At 41.6% G+C, this 19,645-nt stretch overlaps 1 protein-coding gene and 1 long non-coding RNA gene across 13 annotated transcripts in view; one reads left to right on the plus strand and one right to left on the minus strand.

Annotated features, from left to right (window-relative positions):
• The window catches only part of LOC145524515 (uncharacterized), a 50,681-nt gene extending 44,293 nt beyond the window's left edge, over nucleotides 1-6,388 (plus strand). The window contains exon 3 of the long non-coding RNA XR_014067617.1: nucleotides 4,520-6,388. This is a non-coding gene — a long non-coding RNA (uncharacterized LOC145524515). The remainder of the gene's footprint in view (nucleotides 1-4,519) is intronic.
• Nucleotides 1-19,645, minus strand: part of DLG2 (discs large MAGUK scaffold protein 2) — a 2,308,738-nt gene that overhangs the window by 309,539 nt on the left and 1,979,554 nt on the right. The gene's annotated exons all lie outside the window — the stretch shown is intronic.

The raw sequence follows: 19,645 nt of genomic DNA on the forward strand, positions 1-19,645 counted from the left end.
AATTTGGAAAACTCAGCAGTGGCCACAGGACTGGAAAAGGTCAGTCTTCGTTCCAATCCCAAAGAAAGGCAATGCCAAAGAATGCTCAAACTACCGCACAATTGCACTCATCTCACATGCTAGTAAAGTAATGCTCAAAATTCTCCAAGCCAGGCTTCAGCAATACGTGAACCGGGAACTTCCAGATGTTCAAGCCGGTTTTAGAAAAGGCAGAGGAACCAGAGATCAAATTGCCAATATCCGCTGGATCATTGAAAAAGCAAGAGAGTTCCAGAAAAACATCTAATTCTGCTTTATTGACTATGCCAAAGCCTTTACTGTATGGATCACAATAAACTGTGGAAAATTCTGAAAAAGATGGGAATACCAGACCATCTGACCTGTCTCTTGAGAAACCTGTATGCAGGTCAGGAAGCAACAGTTAGAACTGGACATGGAACAACAGACTGGTTCCAAATAGGAAAAGGAGTCCGTCAAGGCTGTATATTGTCACCCTGCTTATTTAACTTATATGCAGAGTACATCATGAGAAATGCTGGGCAGGAAGAAACACAAGCTGGAATCAAGATTGCCAGAAAAAATATCAATAACCTCAGATATGCGGATGACACCACCCTTATGGCAGAGAGTGAAGAAGAACTAAAGAGCCTCTTGATGAAGGTGAAGGAGGAGAGTGAAAAAGTTGGCTTAAAGCTCAATGTTCAGAAAACTAAGATCATGGCATCTGGTCCCATCACTTCATGGGAAATAGATGGGGAAACAGTGGAAACAGTGTCAGACTTTGTTTTTTTGGGCTCCAGAATCACTGCTGATGGTGACTGCAGCCATGAAATTAAAAGACGCTTACTCCTTGGAAGGAAGGTTATGGCCAACCTAGATAGCATATTTAAAAGCAGAGACATTACTTTGCCAACAAAAGTCCATCTAGTCAAGGCTATGGTTTTTCCAGTGGTCATGTATGGATGTGAGAGTTGGACGGTGAAGAAAGCTGAGCGCCGCAGAATTGATGCTTTTGAACTGTGGTGTTGGAGAAGACTCTTGAGAGTCCCTTGGACTGCAAGGAGATCCAATCAATCCATCCTAAAAGAGATCAATCCTGGGTGTTCATTGGAAGGTCTGATGTTGAAGCTGAAACTCCAATACTTTGGGCACCTCATGAGAAGAGTTGACTCATTGGAAAAGACCCTAATGCTGGGTAGGATTGGGGGCGGGAGGAGAAGGGGATGACAGAGGATGAGATGGTTGGATGGCATCACCGATTCGGTGAACATGGGTTTGGGTAGACTCCGGGAGTTGGTGATGGACAGAGAGGCCTGGTGTGCTGCAGTTCATGGGGTCGCAAAGAGTCGGACACGACTGAGCGACTGAACTGAACTTTGATAATATATGCACATTAGGATTGGGGGCTTCCCAGTTGGCACTAGTGGTAAAGAACCTGCCTGCCAATGCTGGAGATGCAAGAGATGTGGTTTCAATCCCTGGGCTGGGAAGATCCCCTGGAGAAGGAAATGGCAACCTACTCCAGTATTCTTGTCTGGAAAATTCCATAATTGGAGTAACCTGCCAGGCTATAGTCCATGGGGTTGCAAAGAGTCAGACACAACTGAGCACACACACACCACACACACACACACACACACACACACACAGAGGAGTGGAATTAGATTCTCAATTAAAGAACCCTTGCATGTTTTTGCTTTGTTTTAATTTTGTTTCTTTTCTGTCAGATCCAGAAGTTGATGTTAAGAGTATTTCCTTGTTAAGATCATAGGGTTCTTTTCTTTTATAATCAAGGAAGATCTATCCATTTAATATACATTTTCAATCAAGAAACCCCAGATCTCTATTCCAAACTGTAATCTACTTGACTGCATTACAGCCCAACATTCTGAAGCCTGTCAAAGAAGAACTGTGATTCACAAGGTGTAGATAAGAACTATGGGCTTCCCTGGTGGCTCAGATGGTCAAGAATCTGCCTGCAATACGGGAGACCTGGGTTGGGAAGATCCCCTGGAGAAGGGAATGGCAGCCCACTACAGCGTTCTTGCCTGGAGAATCCCATGGACAGGGTAGTCTGGTGGGCCACAATCCATGGGGTTGCAAAGAGCTGGACACAACTGAGCAACTAACACTTTCACTTTCTTTCATGTAAGAAATAGTCTGAATAATAAAAATTTGTTACTGTTAATAGTTCTCCTGCATTCCCTGCACAGCCAACTCACACCTGTTGATGACCTCGTGGTATGTCCACCTTTCTAGTAAAGATGAGGTTATCAAATTATCAAAAATGAATGATGCAAGCTCATGAGATAATTGATTAAATCTTCCTTTTCTAACTCCATGTTCAACTAGAGCTTTCTGACAATAATCATAGTTTCCTGTGAAGATTTCCCATCTGCTTGGCAGATAACTTGTTTTTATAAATTGCTTTGTGCTTTGAAGTCTATAAAGCAGTAGAAAAGTGTTAGATGCTATATGAAAGATAATGTGTCAACTATTATATAAATGGCTGTTCCATGGAGGGTTAGGTGTTAATGGAGCCAGATAGCCCGGTTTGAATCTTGGAATTTCCACTTATAAGGTATATGACCCAGGGCAGGCTAGCTTATGTTCTCGACACTATTTCCTTGTCTGTAAATTGAAGATAGAAACAGCATGTACCTCATAATGTTGCCATGGGGATTACATGAGTGAAAATGGGTAGAGTACCCAGGAAAGATAGACGGCAGGAGGAGAAGGGGACAACAGAGGATGAGATGGTTGAATGGCATCACCGACTCAATGGACATGAGTTTGAGCAAGCTCCGGGAGATGGTGAAGGACAGGGAAGCCTGGTGTGCTGCAGTCTATGGGGTTGCAAAGAGTTGGACACAACTGAGTGGCTGAACAACAACAACCAGCCAGAAAATAGTGAATGCTCAGTAAAGGTTGGCTATTTTTCTTATGATGTAGTGGGTAGGATCAGTTGGCCCTCAGCATCTATTCCTACTTCTCTCTATGGAATTTTATTACTACAGAGGCTGCAAAGCTAAATACCATGTTTCCTAGACTTCTTTCCAGCTAGGGTTCATGACGCAAATTAAGTTCCTGCTGTTGGATGCTCCTCTTCTGGATTTTCTTAGAAGGTGGGAGTAAAAAAGAGGCCTTATTTCTGCTGTCAGCAAGACCATCCAGAGTTGAGTGCTGAGAAGCAGAGGAGGATGTATCAACTGCTTTCTAATCCTTTCCCCTTTATCTCTAGATTGCAAGTATAGCGGTCTGTTCTTGTTTATTTTTGATTGTGCCGGGTCTTCGCTGCTTCGAGGGCTGCTCCCTAGTTGCAGTGACCTGGCTTCTCACTGCGGGGGCTTCTCTTGTTGCCAAGCACAGACTCTAGGGCACACAGGTTTCAGTAGTTGCAGTTCTCGGCTCTAGAGCACAGGCTTAATAGTTGTGGTGCACAGGTTTAGCTGCTCTGTGGCATGCGGGATCTTTCCAAATCACGGATCGAATCTATGTCTCCTGCATTGGCAGGTGGTTTCTTAACCACTGAGCCACCAGGGAAGTCCTAGAGGTATGTTCTTGACTTCAATGCAGCGACAACCTCCTAATTCCTACTCTTCCAGTTATTCAGTGATACTATTCATACACTTAATTCCCTGTATTACATTTCTTTCCTTTTAAACATCACAGGACGGCTTCTATTTTCCATATGAACTCTGACTGAATCACATGGTGACCTGTGGTTCTGCCCATGACAACAGGGCAGAATACAAATCAAGCCCTATGCTTTATAAGGAATTCAAGTTGAAAGGTATCACTTTTTGGCAAATATGTGAAATTTGTTTCTTATGTTGAATGTGGAAGTCAACATTAATACCCTCCGTTATAAAGAAAAAATTGGCTCCCATATATGCATTTTCACTAGTCATAGTCATTCTCACATAACAGAGAGTGATTTTATGGTTGCTCTGCACTCAAGGAGCTTAATCCTGACCCAGAGATCATCTGCTTTTAGAATTCTGGAAATCCTAAGCAGCCTTTCAGTCTTTAGATCCATTACCACTTTAATTTGATAGCTGAAAATACTGACACAGAAAATGCCTCATGAATGTTTATGACTCAGCACCTCTGGGAGTCTAGGACACCTGTTTGGCACCAGGCTTTGGTATAAACAAGAGTTTCAGGAAGTTTTTTTTTTTTAATTCCACCTACACAGCAACGAAAACTATGTTAAGTTAGCTGCCCAGGCCTGTCCTGTCGCCATCAGATTTCATTTTGAAATAAAATGATTAATTTCCAGAACCTTTTATATTGAGGGAAGGAATAATTCACTTCCCCTGCTTAGAATTTTAATTCAAGATGGTTCCATGCCACTGCCTTCTTCGGATGCTATAATATACATACCTGTCATTAGCAATTAGCAAAAACAACTGAAAATATTAATCTCAGTTCCTAAACTCTCTAGATATCAATATTCAAGTCTGCTTCCCATGCATCTTGATCATTTCATCTACTAATCCTGAGGTTCTTTTTACAGGATTTAATTATGCAGATGACACCACCCTTATGGCAGAAAGTGAAGAAGAACTAAAGAGCTTCTTGATGAAAGTGAAAGAGGAGAGTTAAAAAGTTGGCTTAAAACTCAACATTCAGAAAACTAAGATCATGGCATCTGGTCCCATCACTTCATGGCAAATAGATGGGGAAACAGTGAAAACAGTGATAGACTTTATTTTTTTGGGCTCCAAAATCACTGCAGATGGTGACTACAGCCATGAAATTAAAAGATGCTTGTTCCTTGGAAGAAAAGTTATGACCAACCTAGACAGCATATTAAAAAGCAGAGACATTACTTTACCAACAAAGGTCCATTTAGTCAAGGCTATGGTTTTTCCAGTAGTCATGTATGGATGTGAGAGTTGGACCATAAAGAAAGCTGAACACTGAAGAATTGATGCTTTTAAACTGTGGTGTTGGAGAAGACTCTTGAGAGTCCCTTGGACTGTAAGGAGATCCAACCAGTCCATCCTAAAGGAAATCAATCCTGAACATTCATTGGAAGGACTGATGCTGAAACTGAAACTCCAGTACTTTGGCCACCTGATGCAAAGAACTGACTCATTGGAAAAGACCCTGATGCTGGGAAAGATTGAGGGCGGGAGGAGAAGGGGATGACAGAGGATGAGATGGTTGGATGGCATCACTGACTCAATGGACATGGGTTTGAGTACACTCTGGGAGTTGGTAATGGACAGGGAGGCCTGGCATGCTGTAGTCCATGGGGTCGCAAAGAATCAGATATGACTGAGTGATTTAACTGAACTGATTCTCAGTGCTTTTGAGGCACAGTGTAGAATAAAAACCTGGCTTGTGCTCACGCTCAGTTGCTAAATCATGTCCAACTCTTTGCAACCCTATGGACTGTAGACCACCAGGCTCCTCTGTCCATGGGATTATCCTGGCAGGAATTCTTGAGTGACTTGCCATTTCCTTCTCCAGGGGATCTTCCCGACCCAGGGATTGAATCCTTGTCTCCCACGTCTCCTGCATTGGCAGGCTGATTCTTTACCACTGATCCAGCTGGGAAGTCCCCTGGCTAAAAACTGTCAAAACAGATTCTATTGGTGTGTTCTGTACATAGCAAGAAGTGCCCAAACTGGGGGAATAGCGGAGAAAGATGTGCACCACTATCTCTAAACCAAATTTACAAACTTGCATTGGAATTAGCTTTCTCCTGTTTTCCCCTAGTCCCTCTACTTCTGCTTTTGATTCCAAAAACTCCTGTCTTATTCCCCTAATTATTCACTCACTTTATCTTTAACCTCTCCCTCTTTCCTAGATCCTTCCTCAATTATTAAATGTGTTCAAGTATTTTCTTTCTTAAATGTTTACAACATTATGCTCCCTTCAGTTATTACCTATATCTTTCAAAGCAACTTCTTATAATCTTATTTCTTAGACTGGGGTCAGGAGATACATTACGAAGACCCGTGAGTTCTTCAGTTCTTCATAAGAGTATTAAGCTTATGTTTTCATTTGCAAGATTATCTTGAATAATGATGCAAACACATTTTAGATTATCTAGATGGTTGCCCTACAACCAAGTCATATCCTGAGAATTCAGTGCCTTTCACCTTTGTATATAAGAATACCTTGACACCAAATGGCATTGCTTTAATTGTCTTGAACTTAGGCGAAAAGAACACGGGTGGACATGTTATAAAGTTAAACAGTATCTTGGAGGCATTATACAAACATGGAAAAGAGGTGGGAGGACTGAGTCATTACATGGCGCATGGAAGTGGAAGTGTACCAAGTCCAACACAACCTGTAGTCACTACCGTAATTCTTGTTGAGAATGGTTATTTAATTTGACAAAATAACATAAGCTATTGCATTAAATCAACATCATAAGTTTGAATTTAATTTGTTTAGGATTTTCATTATGTTTAATTTATAAGTATGCTTTGGTTTCATGGTTGTATTAGTGATGTAAGTATAATTACATTTAGTTTATATTATATATATTTAAGTAACTTAAACAAAAATTAACCCAACTTGGGGTTAAGAATTCTTTCTCTTTCTTTTCTTATCAACACATATAGAGCTTACGATATGCCAGACACTGTTTTAAGTATTAATTCTTATAATAACCTTATGGGTGGTGGTGGTTTAGTCGCTGAGTTATGCTCGATGTGACTCCATGGACTGTAACCCACCAGGCTCCTCTGTCCATGGAATTCTCCAGGCAAGAATATTGGAGTGGGTTGCCATTTCCTTCTCCAGAAGATCTTCCCGACCCAGGGATTGAACCTGGGTCTCCTACATTGCAGGCAGATTCTTTACCAACTGAGTTACCAGGGAAGCCCAATAACCTTATGATATAGGCATTATTATTAGCCTCACTTCGCTGAGGAGGCAATTCTGAAGCATGGAGAGATTAACAACTCTCCCAAGTTCACACAGCTAGTAAAAGGTGCAGCTGGGATTTCGATTCAGGCAACCTGCCTCTACAGTCCCTGCCCTTAACCCTGTGGAATGCTGCCTCCTTTTGGATAGAGTCTGCACTCACTCTGTTAAGGTTTGAAAAACAGCACCTTAGAGGATATGATCTGTCTTTGATATAGATGTATGTACATCTATATATTCACCAAGGTTCTGCCTTTGGCTTTTTTCTCTTTCTACTTGATTTGTTCTCCTGGGATAACATCTGTGATTTTAATAGTTTTAACTACCAACCATACCCTGATTACCTCCAGATCTTTAATGGTAGGTTAGAGTATTACCCTGTTCTCATGATATATATAATCAACTGGACATTTTCTCAAAAGCACTTGGAGTTCAACCCAACCTGAACTACAAGATAAGCTTTCTTACTCCTCCACAGCATCCCTGTCCCAAGAAGCCTACTTTTTCTACTCTACTACCTCTCTTGTTTAATGGCCCTACTTACTCCTCAAGATACTCACTGTTTGGTGGGGGGGAAAGACAAGCAAACCAACCATTATCACGGGCATGGGACAGTACGTGTATATGTCCAAAAGGTCAATGATCCCTAAGAGTCTGCCTGAGATATAACGGTCAAGGACAGTTGCACTCAGAAGGTGATGTTTAACACTCTCAAAATAATGACTGCTTGCTTCTTTCTCCTTCCTTTTGCATACAGTTAAAGGCTATCTTTTTGTTGCTGTTCAGTCACTAAGCTGTGTCTGACTCTGTGACCCCATGGACTACAGCACACCAGGCTTCCCTGCCCTTCACTAACTCCTAGAGTTTGCGCAAACTTGTGTGCATTGAGTTGGTGATGCTATCTAACCATTTCATCCTCTCCTGCCTTCTTCTTTTCCCTTCAATCTTTCCCAGCATCAGGGTCTTTTCCAATGACTCAGCTCTTTGCATCAAGTGGCCGAAGTATAGGAGCTTCAGCATCAGTCCTTCCAATGAGTATTCAGAGTTGATATTCTTTAGGATTGACTGGTTTGATCTTCTTGCTATCCAAGGGACTCTCAAGAGTCTTCTCTAGCACCACAATTTGAAAGCATCAATTCTTCAGCACTCAGCCTTCGTTATCGTCCAACTCTCACACCCATACACGACTACTGGAAAAACCATAACTTTGATTGTAGGGCTCTTCATTGGCAAACTGATGTCTCTGCTCTTTTAAAAACGCTGTCTAGGTTTAGGTGATCTATTTATACTGCCCTTAGAAAATGTATGATAATTTCTCATTTTACCTCCAAAATAGAATTTCTATAACTTTGTTCCCTCTTCATCCTCCCTCCCTCTGCCAAATAAGAAGAAACAGGAATCGCACAGGGTTCTTGGTTCTTGGTTTTTATTTGAAATGAAGAAAATGTTCTTTATACTTTGAAAAGATCAGATTCATTTATCTTTAAAACATTTTCTAACACTCTAACCTTTTATGGGAAAAAAATTCTACATAGATTTTGGTCAGTCATGATGTTCTGCCTGACAGTTCATTACTGGTCATGGCTCCACATATGGCTTTTGTGGGGCTGGCCATCACAGGGGAGAGATCCTTCTAGACATGTAGGGCTTCCATATGAAATTCTAGCAGCACAACAATGATGAGAGGTAGCAGTGATGATTAGCACGGAAAGCCGTAGGATCAAGTCACAGCTGCCAGAGAAGCAACTTTTTTCTTGAAGGTATAGTCACTATAGTGTCTGTTTCAGGAGCATTTTTTTTTCTTTTTTAAAATTTTTGTTTATTTTTTTATTTTTGGCTGTGCTGGGTCTTTGTTGCTTTGCTTGGGATTCTCTAGTTGCATGGAGTGAGGGCCATTTTCTAGTTGTGGTGTGTGGGCTTTTCATTGTGGTGGCTCTGCAACAGTCTCTTGTTGCAGAGCACAGCCTCTAGGCTCATGGGCTTCAGTAGTTGCATCTCATAGGCTCTAGAGCATGGGCTCAGCAGTTATGGCTCATGGGCTCAGTAGCTCGACAGCATGTGGAATCTTCCCAGACCAGTAATCAAATCTATGTTCACTGTGTTGGCAGGTAGATTCCTCTCAACTACCCCACCAGGGAAGGCCAGGGAACAATTTTATTTAGAAAACAGATATTCATTCAAACTGCTTAAGCTAAAGTGGGAATTTTATTGTCGGGATATAGGTGTCATCTCTAAAACCCCAAAAGAAAGATGTGGAATCTGACTTTGACAGAGTCTAGAAATGGCGTTTTCAACGATCAGCTCCACCATTGGTCTCGCTGTCCTGTCATATGGTCTCCTCCTGTTTCTCTCCTTTGTCAGTCTCAGTCTTCTTTCCCTCTGAGGACCCACATTCTCCACACACATGGCTAGACACATCAGCTGCAGCTCCCGTCCCTGTCCCAGCTTTATGTCATCTTTGTGTTTAAGCACGAAAACAACACAGAGAGGTGAACACCTCTAAGATCCAATTTCAAATCCCAGGAAGGGTCCTTGTAAATTCCTTTTGGTTCATATCTAGCTGCGCCCAGCGAGATAGGATCATTTCTTACCAATGTGTATATAGGGACCAATATGGAGGAAACTGGCAGATACCTTTAAATTGTCTAACACAGTTATGTCTTGTAAATATTGTGGTTTTATTCCAAAGAGAGAATGGCCATAAAGCCTGACCTCATGAGATGAACTAAGTGAAGCATTTCTTTGCTTCTAGTAAGAATAATGTTGCCATTAATCACAAAGACTGCCCTATTTATAACCACCTGCGTTACTGAATAAACACGATTCTCTGGGATCAGATTGTCATGAACTAATTAGACCCATGTTCTCTTTCACTCTCAGGGAGGGAGATGTCTGATTTGTGCTGAGGAAAAATTATGGACAAAGTACAAAAGAGGGCACGAGAAAAAATGCTCAGGCTTGTTTTTGCTCCTTTTGAAGCTACAGCATCAAGACAAACCTCTAAGATTTTCATATGACCCAGCTCACTCTTTCTAGGATTTAAGGCTAAAATTCATTTAGGAATAAAGAATGTGATTTTTGCCTACTATTCTCTATGTTCCCTATGGGAAGTCCCTCTGAAAATCTAGTTGGTATTCTGCAGCTGAGACCAATGACCACATATAATTTTTATTAACAATACGAGCAGTATTTCATTAACATTCCTAATAATAATGATATCTCAGACAGTTAAAGAATGGGTTCTTCTGGTTAGTCATTTATTCGAACCAATAAGAATTATTATAAAAGAATAATAAGTTTTTTAAAAATAAATGATTGTAGACTCCGCTCTGAGGTATCATAGAAGTAATTGAGAGGGGCTCTATTCCCTGCTATACCCTACAGTCATCTCTGCTTTCATCGGCTCTACAAATAATATTTCACTTGAACAAATACATATACTGTGTTGTCTTCTCAGAGAAAACTGAGTCCCATGAAAGTTAAATTTCCAACACTGATCTTAAAGGAAATTAAACATAGACAACATACTAAATGTGATTTTAAAAAATAATGATTCAAACAGTATTTTGGGACTTATTGTGCCCTGGACTCATGTAACTCCTAGCTTATAGTCCAGGTGTGGATTGGAAAGAGTTCACATGCTCCTTTATGCATTCAATAAGCATTATTGATCACCCTCTTCCTCATATACTAGATTAATAGAGATTTAATAATGAGCAAAACAGATAACTCCCTGCCCCCAATGAACTTATATTCTAATGAGGTAGCAGACAAATATGTTTCATAAATAAAATATATGTTTGACAGTGACAAATGTAAAGGTGAATAATGAAAAGCAGTGAAATGGAATATCAAGTGTCTGTATACTGTGGAGGGAGGAAAACTCTCACTGAGAAGCTAACTTTTTAATAGAGTTGAAGAAAGGTGGCCACTCAGATACTTCAAAAGAGAATCTCCCTGGCTGAGAGCACCTCTTTGCTGAGATCAGCAAGGATCTGCTGTGGAAATGAGCTTGGTATATTAGAGGGATAGCGAGTAGGCCAAAAGGATAAGATCAGAGTTAACATGCAGGACCTTCAAGGTCAACAGTAAAAATTTGGCTTTTGCTCTGAGTGAATAGGAGGGGTTTTAGAGCATGAGTGACATGATCTAACTTATACTTGTGTTGAAAATAGATTGAAGGGGGCAAGGACATAACTAGGGAGACCATTAGGGGTCAGTTGCAATACTTCAGACAATGACAGTTGTATGGACTGGGAGGGAAAGAAAAAGATGCTAAGAAATGGTCAAGGTCTAGATATAGATTTAAGGTGCGGCTGATAGAATTTGCTTGTGGATATGATATGATATCCACATATCATATGATATCCATCATATCCAGATATGATGTATGAGAGATGGAGAGAAGTCAAGGATGACACCAAGTTTTTTGACCTGAGCAACTGAAAAAGATGAAGTTTTTTTCACAGAAGTGGGAAAGATTTTAGGACCTGCTGGTAGTAAGATATGAAAGATCAAGGGACCCATTTTGAACATGCTGTGTTTGAGATCCTATTAGACAATCAAGAGAAATGGGAAGTTGAATATGGATCTGAGCTCTTGGGAGAGTTCCAGTGTTCAGACTGCAGATAGCAATGAGACTCATTGGCATAGACATGAGTCTAAAATCATGAGACTGGATGAGATCAATGAGGAAGCGGGTATAGAATTAAAGGAAATACAAAGCCCAGGGACACTCCAAATCAGAGGTCTTGGAAATGAGGGCAAATCCACAAACAAGATTGAGAACTGAAAACCAGAAAGATAGAAAAATCATACAAGTGTGGGTCATATACACCAAGTGACACCAGTATTTCTAGGAGAGAAGAGTGGATAACAATGTCAAATGCTGCTGATAGAGAAATAAGGTGACATACAAGAAGTGACAGTAGAGGTAATTTGTGACACTGAGGAGGCAAAGCAGTTTTGGGGGTTGATGGGGGTGAAAACCTGATGGAGAAGATTCAAGAGTGGAAGAGGAGAAATGGGACACACACATAGAACTTTCCCAACGAGTTTTGCTGTGGCAAGTTTGTTTGTTTTAAGATGGGAGAAATAGTATGATTTTTCTCTAAAGAGACTGATCCAGTGAAGAGGGAAATGTTGATAATGCAAAAGAGAGAATTACTGAGTCAGTGTCTCCTTGAGTAAGAGAAAGGAGAAGGCCTTGGCCAGAAACATAGGAAGTCTATCCATAGTTTCAGGAGAGAAGTCACAGATGCAGGGAAGTAGGCAGATAAGGTGATAGGAGCTTTTGAAAGTTCTCTTTTGATTAAACAAAGTTGTGTGTGTGTGTGTGTGTGTGTGTGTGTGTGTGTGTGTGTTTCCCCCCAGGAAACAAAAAACAAGCTCAACAGCTGAGAGTGAGAGTGAGGAAAGAGTTCTTAAAGGTGTGAAGTAAGTGGAGAAAGATAAAACAGTCATTGGGGGGAGTGAATTTAAAGGGAAACATTGTATGACTTCCATGTTGTATTAACTGAGACTCAGAGAGGGTAAATATCTTGACTAGGGTTATTTATCCCCCAACAGAATAAGGATCAATACTCAGGTCTCTCAACTCTTGGCTCTTTGACCAGATTTTGTTCTTCTTTATACTGTAGAATATAGATGTTTATTTAGGGGAGTTTCCAGTAGAAATGCAAAATCTTATACCTCAAACAATTAAAGTCTATTTCAATCCTGCACAAGTCACCAATTTTTTTTTTAATAAATCTAGAGCCGATTTCTCAGCTTTAAGTTACAGAATTATGTGCAAAGTGAAATAGAGAAAGAAGACAGCAACACGAAATTCAACCGAATCCTGCCTCTTCCCCATTCTTCCCCTCTCTCCCCTCCCCCTACAAACGATGTCTTTGTTTAAACATGGAACTGGTTCAGTTAAAAATGCTGGGTTTGTAATTGGGGGACATTTATCCTGAATGAATTATTCACATAACTCTATTAATTAATTCTCTTGTGTGCGTGCTCAGTCGTGTCTGACTCTTTGCAGCCCCGTGGACTGTAGCCCACCAGGTTCCTCTGTCTGTGGAGGTTTTCAGGCAAGAATGGCACATTCTACTCCAGAGGATCTTCCCAGCCCAGGGATCAAACTCACGGCTCTTGTGTCTCCTGCATTCTCAGGTGGATTCTTTACCACTGTGCACCTGGGCAGGCATATGAATTCTCTACTAGCAGCCTATCTTCTAGTGGAAAAAACATCTATTAAAGGTGACTTACTTTTTATGGAGGAGGGTAGAATTTCTAACATAAACTTTTGAATGAGTATCTACTAAGTTATACTCCTTTATAAATGCTCATTCGAAGACACTGGAGTTCCTACTTTACATTAAATGTCAAGTATATTCAATAAGAGGGCTGGGATTACAAATAATGAATTTGATTTCTATGTTGCCTAGCTGTGTTTAATTTACTGGGTTGAAATTTCCCATGTTGAAGACACCCATGGTGGAGAAGCAGTGCATCTACTAACTAAAGTGGGTAAATTGCAAGAACAATATTTATCACTCACAGTGAGAAAATAGAGAGCTCCTCTCCTCACTGATGTTGATGTTAAATAAGATCATGATCACTTCGTATTCCTCACTTCAGTGCCTGCTTTTCTGGCCTCTGACTTGATTAGCGAATCCTGGGGGTGGGGGGCAGGGAATGCGGGGACGGGTGCAATGATTAAGGGCCTTACCTGTGATTGCTAAAATGTGTCAAGCAAGAGATATGAGCATTTTACTTAAATTCAAGATACAGGAAAATGAATTTGCCATGTGAAAAAGAAGTACTAATGAGAAAGCACAGAGAATGATGCAAGATACTTATAGGGACAACGTTGACAAACATATGATCCAGGCTGGAAAAGATGTAATTAACATCAATGATAATGTAATCTATAATTATACATTCTTCTAATTGCTATGATGGTTTTCAATAAAAAAGGGTAAAAAAAGTTAACTTGCTTCCAGAAATATGTAGTATTACTATAGGTGAGTGTTGGAACGTATTTCTAGCTGCTAAAGACCAGGCTAGTTTAAATGTCAGATCCATTTGTTTACAAAAAAATTTAAATGTTTGTTGCCTGTGATTAACATTCAAAGGATAAATTGCTGTGCTGAAAGGTCTTGTCTACTTTGACCTTATTTCAAAGAAGATTATGTAAATAAATCAATACTTCATTTAACATACATTGCTAAAATAAATAAATGCAGTAAAAAACTAAAGAAGAATGCCAGTTAATATCTTTTTTTTGCATATCCAGCATAAATTATGCGTTGGATGAGTGTCTGTAAAACTGTTTTAAACTACTCAAAATCAAGCCCAACCTGACGCTGAGAATATACAGTTGTCAGAGCTCAGGTCCGTGTAACCAATGATGTCTGCAAGCAAACAGCAGGTACGACTTTGACAACAACTATGTTTTCAACTTAATAGTCTCACATATATAAATATGAATGTACATCCACATATACATAAAACATTTAAAATATATTAGACTCTAAACATCTAGAAAGTATAGTTAGATTTATAAACAAAGGCTAAGTGTAAAGATATTCTATTACTTCTCCAGACTCAACAAACATTGCTTTGATTTCAATAGTCACTGATTAGATAGATTAAAGGGCATACATTTCTACTGGCCAGGAATCTGAGCAATTGCAATAATTATATTAAGTGGACATGAAATGGTTAACCACACAACCCCAGAGGCCAGTTATTAGACTCTTTGAAATATAGCTCTGCTTCTAAGAGGAAGGAAAAAGAGAGTGACAGTGAGGCATGGGAAAATGACTATAGAGAAAAGCCTTCTAGTCAAGGAAGAGGTATAGAGGAGAGACTTTTCTGGTGGCATGCAGAAGGGAACCGACTGTCTTCCCAGCTGAAGTCAGGATTATTTATATAGCATTTGCTCCCACAGACTTAGCAGAGAAAAAAGAAAGTGTTTTACTGTGAACAGCTTCAACAGAAATATCAGCAGAACTAGAGGAGAAAAGTCTGTAACTACTCAGTTCCCTAGATGACGCAGTTTGTGGGAAAGCAAATAGAAACCCCAATGGTCACAACTATGCGAACACGGCAGTGAAGTCCAGCTCAGTTGACAGTTATCCTCTGATGTTATACATGAAGGCAGAGAATTCTCTGTAGTGCAAATGTCCTGGAAGACCAGTGCAGAGACAGAAGACAAGCAGGGAGATAATGGAGAGGTGGCCCCAGACCAGAACCAAGGCAAAGACAACTGATTCCCAGCTCATCATGGAAAGTCATGTCAGCAATCAGCAAAGAGGGTACAGTAGTGAACACCTGAACTGCACTCCAGTTACACCTCTAGAGGGGCCATTAATTTTGCATTTTGCTAGAGTGGTCCTTCAGCATTTCTCAGCCAGGCGGCCCCAGATCATCCACAAAATTAGCAGATAACATTATAGCCCATAATAGCTGACTTGCCCACCCTTCTCACCATAGGAATTCTACTTTCTGACAAAAGACAAAACTTTTCTCAGTCTCTCTGTATTCTCTTTTCTGAATTTCTTCCCAAAGCTTTTTTTTTTTTTGGTGTTCTTGTTTCACCTAGAGGTATGGGAGTCACGATGCAATTAGAATGAGAAGAAAACAAGACTATTCTTAAAAGAGGACTCGGCTGGTTAGTAGACTCTCTTACTGTAGACTTACTGTTAGTAAGAAGTACTAAGATTTACTCTTTTTTAAAAAAAATTTTTTTAATTGTAGAAAAGGTCACATACTATAAAGCATACTATTTTAACCATATTTAACTGTATAGTTCAGTGGCACCAAGTATATTCATATTGTTGTGCAACTCTCACCATCATCCATTTCCTGAATGCTTCACCTTCCTGAACTGAAACTCTGTCTCCATTAAACACTAACTCCCCATCCTCCTACTTCATCCCTCACTCCCTGGCCCCTGGCATCTACCAATGTACTTTCTGACTCTATGAATTTGACTATTCTACGTACCTCATATAAGTGGAATCAGACAGTATTTAAGTAGACTAACGCTTAATTAAGAGTTCTCCCATATCCTTATACAAAATTACAAATTACTACAAGCTGTGGACCTTCAGAGTCACAGTTAAAGTGTTGAAGATTAATTTTGAAAATATCAAAGTTCTATGCATATTTTTGCTTCCATAAAAGATTAAACTGTATTGTATTCATTCCTCAGCAGGTTTAGTTCTTTTCAACAAATTCTTTGGTTAACTATGTAAACTCTAGAGCCACAAGAATATCTCCAAGTATCAGTATGGAGAGGCACAGTCCACCTACAGTTAGCTGAGACAACCCTCACTTCAGAGTGAAATCCAAAAAACACGACTTTCTTCAGGACCATGCCTTACCAGGGTCTGACACTGCCTGGTGGGCCACAAGTTCCTTGCTTAAGTGTGAACTTACAATGCTTTCTGAGCTAAAATGGGTGAATAGCTATTCACCCAGGGTAATTATATACTTTGTTAAGTACAAAATATTGCCGACCTACTGTGTTTGAGCAAAGTATTCTTAAGTAGTGGCTGAGATGAGTAGGTGGAGCCTTTCAGAGCCTGGGGACAAGGGTACAGACACTTTAAATAATTTGTGGGTATCAGAACCAGGGCTTCTCTGGTGGCTCAGTGGTAAAGAATCCGTCTGCTGATGCAGGAGATGCAGGAGACTCGGATTCAGTCCCTGGCTCAGGAAGGTCTCCTGGAGGAGGGCATGGCAACCTACTCCAGTGTTCTTGCCTAGAGAATCCCATGGACAAAGGAGCCTGGTGGGCTACAGTCCATGGGATTGCAGAGTCAGACACAACTTAGCAACTGAGCTCCAGGCACTGGCACTGCTGATGGGTGGGGCTGTGTCCTTGCTCAGTTAAGTTGTTTGGCCCGAGGCGCCCCAGAACGGACACCTGCAGGCTGTTGGGCGGGGCTGCATCCTGGCACTGATGAGCTGGAGGGAGGGTCCCACCTGGTCCCACCTCTGCCGCACTGATGCCTGGGTGGACGTGCTCCGGAGTATGGCTGCCACGAGTCCCTGGCCCCAAGGAGAGCCAGGCAGCTGCCTCTCTGCTTCTCAGAGAGACTCTCCAAAACCAGCAGGTAGGTCTGACCCAGTCATCCTATTAGATGACTGCTTTTTCCCTGGGTCCTGTCGTTGCAGGAGACTTTGTGTGTACCCTTTGAGAGTGAAGTCTCTATTTTGCAAACCTGCAGGGCTCTTGCAATTAACTGCTGTCCTTCAAAATTAAATGCTCCAGGGCTCCTCCCTCCCATGCCAGAGCCCCCCCCCCGCCCCGCCCCATGCAGGAGAGCCTGCTGTGTGGGGCTCAGGGCTCTCACTCCTGTAGGAGAACAACAATATGATTTTTCTCCAATTTGTGGGTCACCCATGCTGGGGGGTGGGATATGATTGTATCATGAGTTCCCCACTGCTGCCCCTAAGGTTGTGGTTTCGTCCTGTCTTTAGTTGTAGAAAATCTGTTCTCATAGGTTCCAGTCTTTGTCATCGACTCTGTTCTCATAGGTTCCAGTCTTTGTCATCGACAGTTGTTCTGCAGATAGTTGTGGTTTTGGTGTGCTCGTGAGAGGAGGGGTGCTCAGGGACTTATTCACTTTGCCACTTCTCCCCTCTAAGAGACTGTGCCTGAATGGACTTGAGGAATGTGCTTACTTGTGAGCTCCTAAAGGTACGAGCTTGTTGTGTTAGAACTTTAGTCTAGTTGTTGTTTAGTTTAGTTGTTGTTGTTTATTCACTAAGTCATGTCTGACTCTTTGCAACTCCATGGACTGTAGCATACCAGGTGCCTCTGTCCATGAGATTTTCCAGGCAAAGAATATTAGAGTAGTTTGCCATTTCCTACTCCACCAATATACAGGAGGTGCAGACAAATACTGTTTGATTCCACTTATACAAGGTACCTAGTGAATGCATGCATCTGTCTTTGAATGCCCATCACTATGTCTATCCGGCTTCCCTGGTAGCTTAGCTGCTAAAGAATCTGCCTGCAATGCAGGAGACCCCAGCTTGATTCCTGCATCATGAAGATCCCCTGGAGAAGGGACAGGCTACCCACTCCAATATTCTTGGGCTTCCCTGGTGGCTCAGATGGTAAAGAATCCACCTGCAATGCAGGAGACCTGGGTTTGATCCCTGGGTTGGGAAGATCCCCTGGAGGAGGGCATGGCAACCCATTCCAGTGTTCTTGCCTGGAGAATCCCCATGGACAGAGGTGTCTGGAGGGTTACAGTCCATGGGGTCGCAAAGAGTCGGACATAAATGAGCGACTAAGCACAGCACATGTCTACATGTGCAACACAAAAGAGGAAGCTTAAGATCTGTGGCCACCAACTAAGAGTCAAGAACGTAAATAGGACATCATCAAGGACATAGTCTAAGGAGAGAAATAGAATTTAGGTAAAAAAAAAAAATGGCTATGTGGAGGTAATCATACAGAGTGCATGCATGCTCAGTTGATCATTTGTGACTGACTCTTTGTGACCCATGGATGGTAGCCTGCCAGGCTCCTCTATCCATGGGTCTTTTCAGGCAAGAATACTGAGTGGGTTGCCATTTCCTCTCCTAGGGAGTCTTCCCAGCCCAGGGTTAGAACCTGCGTCTCCTGTGTCTCCTGCATTGGCAAGCGGATTCTTTACTACTGAGCCATCCGGGAAGCCCCCAATCATACAGTGACCTAAGTTGAAATAAAATTTTTGCTGGCTATGAACTTTTCTTTTGAGGGGAGTAAGGCTCTGAAGTTGTTAAAAAAAAAAAAGTTGCTCTTTGCTTCCATTGACTCAACCTACCACTGCCAGGCTAATCTTCAAAATCTGCTACTTCTGTTGGTTAGTTTCCCACTCATTTTCATCAGCATCTAGTCTAGGCTTCTTAGTCTGTCATTTAAAGGTGTTCACTTTCTGGTCACTGATTCCAATATATGGGTTTCCGCGCCCCCCCCCCCGCCCCCTTACCACCAAACAATTCTCAGATATCAAGTAGGTATCCTTGGAGAAGGAAATGGCAACCCACTCCAGTGTTCTTGCCTGGAGAATCCCAGGGACGGAAGAGCCTGGTGGGCTACTGTCCATGGGGTCGCACAGAGTCAGACATGACTGAAGCGACTTAGCAGCAGCAGCAGCAGCCAGTAGCTATCCTATAATGCAACTCTGCCTGGAGGTAGTAACACATTCCGTAGGTTAAAAACTAAAGTCCCACAAGACTACCCTCCACTTCAAATGCCAATTACAAGTCAAGTCCAGGTTGTTACTTATACTACTCCAGCCCCTGTTCTTACTGTAGTCCAAAGGCTACTTCACTAACATAACAAAAGAGGAAATTCCAAGGGTTTCAGAGAACTCTATGTCACTGGTGGTTCAGTGGTAAAGCATCCGATGCCAATGCTGGGGACAGGGGTTCAATTCCTGGTCCCAGAAAATCCTACATTCTGAGGAGCAACTAACCCATGTGCCATAACTACTGAGCCCATGTCAGGAACTACTGAAGCCTATGCACCTAGAGTCTGTGCTCCACAGAAAGAGAAGCCACTCCAGTGAGAAGCCCTTGTACTACAATGAGGCTTTAGTTGCTTGCTGCAACTAAAGAAAGCCAATGTGCAGCAATGAAGACCAATAATAATAATAATAATCATAAAAGAATATGCCTGCCAAAGCAGGAGACCCAGGTTTGATCCCTGGCTTGGGAATCCCCTGGAGAAGGAAATGGCAACCCACTCCAGTACTCT

The sequence above is a fragment of the Giraffa tippelskirchi genome, chromosome 10, assembly GCF_054371585.1.
Source record: "Giraffa tippelskirchi isolate mGirTip1 chromosome 10, T2T-mGirTip1v1.2.pri, whole genome shotgun sequence".
Lineage (NCBI taxonomy): Eukaryota > Metazoa > Chordata > Mammalia > Artiodactyla > Giraffidae > Giraffa > Giraffa tippelskirchi.